The following is a 5,517-nucleotide window of genomic DNA, read 5'->3' as shown; positions in this document are numbered from 1 at the left end:
AGCCACCTCATCTTTTTTTGGGGGGGCTTTTTTTTTTTTTTTTTTTTTATCCACATTTTGCAAAAGAAACTAAGGTTTGGAGAGTTTAAGAAACCAGGCCAAGCTTACACATCTAATTGGAGACAGAGCTGGGATTCAAACCCAGGCAACTTGACACCACAGCTAATGCTTTTAAGCTTTACAACATGTTGCCTTTATAAGAACTTTATGGGTAAAGAAGGAATATTTTGTCACTTTCTTAGAAAATCAATTGGTGAGGTAGGGAGGTCCCTTACAATATTTGTTACATACCTGTTTTATAATTCTTGACATATTGGAGTTTGATCCTGATAAAGGAAGAGGTTTTAACTGGTGTCATAATCTAATGTCCAGGAATTTAAGATGTGAGATGAGCAGCGCACACCTTCCTCAGTTCCTGCCTTCCTCAGCTCACTTAGCTGCAGGTATTGATAGCTTTACTTCTCAGGTTCTGGCCTGCCCAGATGAGCCCACTTTGTCAGGCCAGGCCGCTGAAAAGTAGCTACGGGAGCACTGACTAGTGGCATCTTAGGATCCGTGTTCCTATCTATCTCCTGGACTCGAGATCCTGGGAGCTGGGCAGTTCTAGGCTGCAGACAGCAGCTTCCTCTCACTCTCTTGCAACAAAATTTCCCACACCCACATGACAGGGTTCCAGTAGAGTTTCCTAGTTTGCACATCGACTTTCCTCCTGAGACTAGAATTCTGCACTAAACACCACCCTGCCTGGATGGGGCTAGGCTACCCTCCCCACCCCTTGGAGGAGGTGTGACAAAGGGCAGAGGTGGATGCCACCTTCATCATTTTTGCATATTTGCATCCCTCTTGTATATATTCTTATTTACTTATATATATTTTTTAAACAGACTCACTTTTAAAATTTAAATAGCTTAACCTTTTTGAGAGAGAAAACTTTGTCAAGGAGGTTTATAGTTTTAAGTTTTATATTTAGGTCTATGATTTGAGTTAATTTTTGAAATATGGTCAGAAGTATAGATTGAGGGATTTTAGTTTTTGCATACAGACAACCAATTATTGCAGCACGATTTATTGAAAAGATTATCTTTTCACCAAATGATTGTCTTTGCATCTTTGTTCCTCTCCTTGGGAGTAAGGCTGGGTTCTTTGTTCCTCTTGATTTCCAGCTTGGGAGCCACCTGGCTTCAACTGTTGCCCCTTCTAGGAGGTTCCTGCTGCCCATTCATTAGCCTGGACTCTATGTTTGCTATATCTTTGGACATTGTAATTTAGTCTCTTATTGACCTCTCTTTGGTTACTTCTGCTTAATAATATAACTCTCCCTTTTCTTAAGGGTTTACTAGGTACTCCAGCCCTAACTCTGCCAACCCTCCAAATTCTCTCTCTTTTTTTTTTTTAATATCAACTTGCCCTTGATGTCCCAAAAGTTACAACATACAAAGTGAATTTGAAATTTTTTAAGGGGTAGGAAAGGGTAAGAAAAGTTTTGAATTTACAGAAGAAACAGGTGGGTATTCATAAAGCAGTGTCATTAACTATTGGCATGTCCCAACTGGGATTCACTATTAAAGGGCTCTTGTGCATAATGAGTTATTTCCCTCATGTGATTTCTGTTTTAGGGTAGGACCAAAGCATCTATGTTCTATCCTACATATATCCCACAAAGGTACACATACAGACATCAACGCACACACATACACAGATATCCGGAAATATTTTTGCACTTAACTGTGGCTCCCCTTCCAGTTAATTTACAGACATATTTTGTAGTTATACTATAGGGGAAATTTCTAAGTTATAGGATTTTAGAGACTATAAGGATTCATCTGGGTTAGGTGGGCTGTCAACTCTGATGAAATGGTGGTGATGGTTTTGGAGCACTGCATTGAAAAGGATTGCCAGGCTGAGTTTAGCTCAGTGGGAAAAAACAACTTTCATTGATTAGTTATGCCTGCCACGGTTCGGGGTGGTGGCATATATGTGGTATATTACTAACTCTGATCTAAGACTAGGCCACTCTGTTTTCCAGTGTAATAATCTCTTCTACACTATCTTTGAGTGCTGGCTTCTGTCTATTACAGGAATATTTTCAGTAACTGTGAGCTTGCTATTTTTCAAGAACGCTTACCGCATTGTTGAACAGTTTACATGTTGAGTCCAAACTCTATCATTGCAACTTCCAATCATTTGTCCCAATTCTACTATTTGGACCTGTACAGACCAAATTAATACCCTATTCCCCATCATAGCTCTTCAAATATGAGAAGATAGCTATTATATGATCTCTTCTCCTAGATAAACATCATTTCTTTCAGTTATTTTTCAGATATTGTGGTTTCTGGGTCTCCACCATCCTGGATGTTGTTTAATTTTTCCTTGCTACCTTTCAAGTTTGCTAATCAGAAAGGGACAAAGAATTTTGTCCTACCTTCCAGGTAGGATCTGACCAACTGGAATTAATTGGGACTCTCTTATTGCCTTACACTTACTTATATTAATAAGCTTTAGTTTGCACCTGAAACATGTTACTTGGCTATTTCACACTGAGCTTACAGTAAATATAAAAAAAATTATTTTTATATAAATTACTTCACTCAGTTCTTCTCTTTCCTGAGTTCATATTTAAATTTTTACCTTTTAAATTGTATCTTAATAATAACTGCCCTTTCTTGAGTACCTGTGCTGCATGCTCTATTTGTGTTTTCTTTCATATCTAGAAGTAGATATTCATTCCAATTTAGCAGTTGTGAAAACTGAGACTCAGAGATGCCCAGTGTTACAGATCTAGTAAGTTGCAGAGCCTGCACTCAAATTCAGTTCTTTCTAGCTCTAGAGTTTATTCTCTTTTGGCTGCCAAATGCTCAATTTGATAATTTTGAAACCTGAATCCATCACAGAAAAAAAAAAAAAAAAAAAAAAAAAAAAAAAAAAAAAAAAAAAAAAAAAAAAAAAAAAAAAAAAAAAAAAAAAAAAAAAAAGGTGGGAGGAGATAAATAGGCTGTCCTTTTGTCAAGATGTTCTTTATTTTTGGCATTCTGATGTACCAGTCAAGCACTTCATTTAAATACATAAATAAAAAGGAAATAAACTTTTCCTGACCAGTTCCTGGTGAACTCTTGTTGGTGCCTAGTGGTCATCTGTTTTAAAGTGTTCATGAGATGCCTGCTTAACTATCCAGTCTGGAACTTTGCTGGGGATTAATGGCAAGTTTATCAGTCTATAATTTCCAGAATCCATGATTACTGGGACATTTGTCTGTGTCCTTTGTCTGGTCCCTGTCCTACTTCCCATAAGATCTCACAGCTGCTCACAGTGATTCTACCCTTACATCTGCATATGTGTCCAGTTCTCTGGGATGGAAGTGGGGTGGGGGTTGGGGGGTTGCCCTCCTTTAAAGTAGCTAAGTACTTTCACACCATAGTCCCTTGTCTTTTTAAAATTTCTTCTCCATACTGTTATTTTTTCCATTTCCACTTTGTAGGTAAAAAGCAGAGCCTCTCTCTTAATGGAGGGATTAATGGAATAGATGCACTCAACAAAGTTTCCAGTAATTTCTGTTAAGTGAATTCTAAAGTGAACTCTTATGGCCCCAACAACAACAAAAGACAGTGAGTGCACTTTCCCGAAAGCCCAACTTGTATTACAAGTCAGTGAAATGCATTTGGGTACTATCTACTCTTTCAGATGATCTGTGCTGGGAAACTTCTCCGTCAGTAAAAATAATAGAGCCAAATATGAGTATTAATAGATAAGCAACCCAGCAGAACCCTGCAGGGCCCTCCTCAAGTACAAAACCAAGCAGTTGATGATAAAGACAACAGAGTCACAGACTTGGTGTCTGACGCACATTCCTGAGTCGTTTTACAGATACTGTAACTGCCATGAGAGGACAAAAAAAGAAAAAAAAAACTACTGATAACTGCATGATGACCAGACTGAAGCCATGACATAAGCTGCTCCAACTTAAGCAGTACTGAACCTATGGCTAGCACAATTCCAAGAGCTGGCCTTCAGAGAATAGGATTAACATTATTGCTCATAGTAATCTATATCTTTATGGGCATCAAAATAATTGCAGCTTGCTCTGCCCATCTATGTAAGCAGGCAACTGAAATAGTCAGCAAAGAGACGCTACAGACCCATGTTGACATCTTCCACTCTGAGAATATGGCGCCCTACGTCGGCACGAAGAAGTTACAGAAGATGGATCTTTGGCCCTAATCCCACAGAAATGAAATGATATTTGACAGTAGGGAATTGAAAGCAGCTCTTTTGCCCCTTTCCTGCTTGCCCATTTCTGTACCCCTCTAACCTTAAAAGAATCTAATTATACGAATGAGATCACTAGGCAATTTAACCTAACTCCTGACCATGCTCTCCTGAATGCACACCATGCCTTGCCTAACCTGTTGATTCTTTTCCCAGATTAAAAAGAAGTACGAATGAAGAATTAAGCAGTTTAAAAAAAAAATGACTAGCTTTCTACCCCAACAGTGCCCCTAAAACAATCCTGCGGGCAGATCACTCAGGCAAGATAACATCTGGAGAGAGAGTCAGCCAGTCTGCATTAAAGGGAGAAAGATGCTGCGTTTAATGAACGGAACCTCCTGCCTCGACGATTCACTGAGATTCTTCACCACCACCCCCATTTTTCCCTTTAAAAACTGTCATGGGGTTTCCCTGGTGGCGCAGTGGTTGAGAGTCCGCCTGCCGACGCAGGGGACGCCGGTTTATGCCCCGGTCCGGGAAGATCCCACATGCCGTGGAGCGGCTGGGCCCGTGAGCCATGGCCGCTGAGCCTGCGCGTCCGGAGCCTGTGCTCCGCAACAGGAGAGGCCACAACAGTGAGAGGCCCACGTACCGCAAAACAACAACAACCACAAAAAACTGTCATGGTTGAGCAGAATCTTCGGAGTTGGTCTCTGGACACCATGCCACCATCTCCCCAGATTGCCAACTTATCTGATTAAAGCACGTTTCCTTTCTATTGACACTTGCCTCTTGAATTAGTGGCTTATATTAAGAGCAGTGGGCAGCCGAACCTGGTTCCATTAACAGGTGTGGTTAATTCCCTGATTACGTCCCAACTAGATCTAAGAGTATATGTATGTTGAAAGTTTAAAGTTTCTAGCCTATGACATAGCCTGACACCCATATAACCGTCAAAAGATCAGTAGACCGTGCAAATTAACACACCTGCCAGGACCCTGTGTGAGAGGGGTCCGGTGTTAACACAGAGCTGTTTCCTCGATAAGAGTTAGGAAGCAAGCACTTAATACAAAGCTTACTCTCGGTTGTTTTCATGCTTCCCAGTGCTACAAAGAGAGCTTGTCTGTGAAACACTAGTAATTGCACATTGTTGGTGTGGAGGGACATTGAAAAACGATAAACTACAAGGAGCAGCGAGCTCCCTTTATAAATCTTACCTCGCCTAGATTAGCAACCGTGGACTTCAGTTTCCATGTGCTCTCTCCTCTTTGTAGTCCTCAAAGGCAAGCCCTGACTAAGCCCAGCTCCCTC

General features: G+C 40.5%; 1 long non-coding RNA gene across 1 annotated transcript in view; it reads left to right on the top strand.

The window, feature by feature from the left end:
- LOC112404871 (uncharacterized) overlaps positions 1–4,698 on the top strand; it is a 22,111-nt gene extending 17,413 nt beyond the window's left edge. Inside the window, exon 3 of the long non-coding RNA XR_003004233.1 lies at positions 4,423–4,698. This is a non-coding gene — a long non-coding RNA (uncharacterized LOC112404871). The remainder of the gene's footprint in view (positions 1–4,422) is intronic.
- Positions 4,699–5,517: the final 819 nt, after the last annotated feature.

This window comes from Neophocaena asiaeorientalis, unplaced genomic scaffold, assembly GCF_003031525.2.
Source record: "Neophocaena asiaeorientalis asiaeorientalis breed wild unplaced genomic scaffold, Neophocaena_asiaeorientalis_V1.1 scaffold100, whole genome shotgun sequence".
In the NCBI taxonomy this organism is placed as follows: domain Eukaryota; kingdom Metazoa; phylum Chordata; class Mammalia; order Artiodactyla; family Phocoenidae; genus Neophocaena; species Neophocaena asiaeorientalis.
This window is presented reverse-complemented; position numbering and strand designations above follow the sequence as displayed.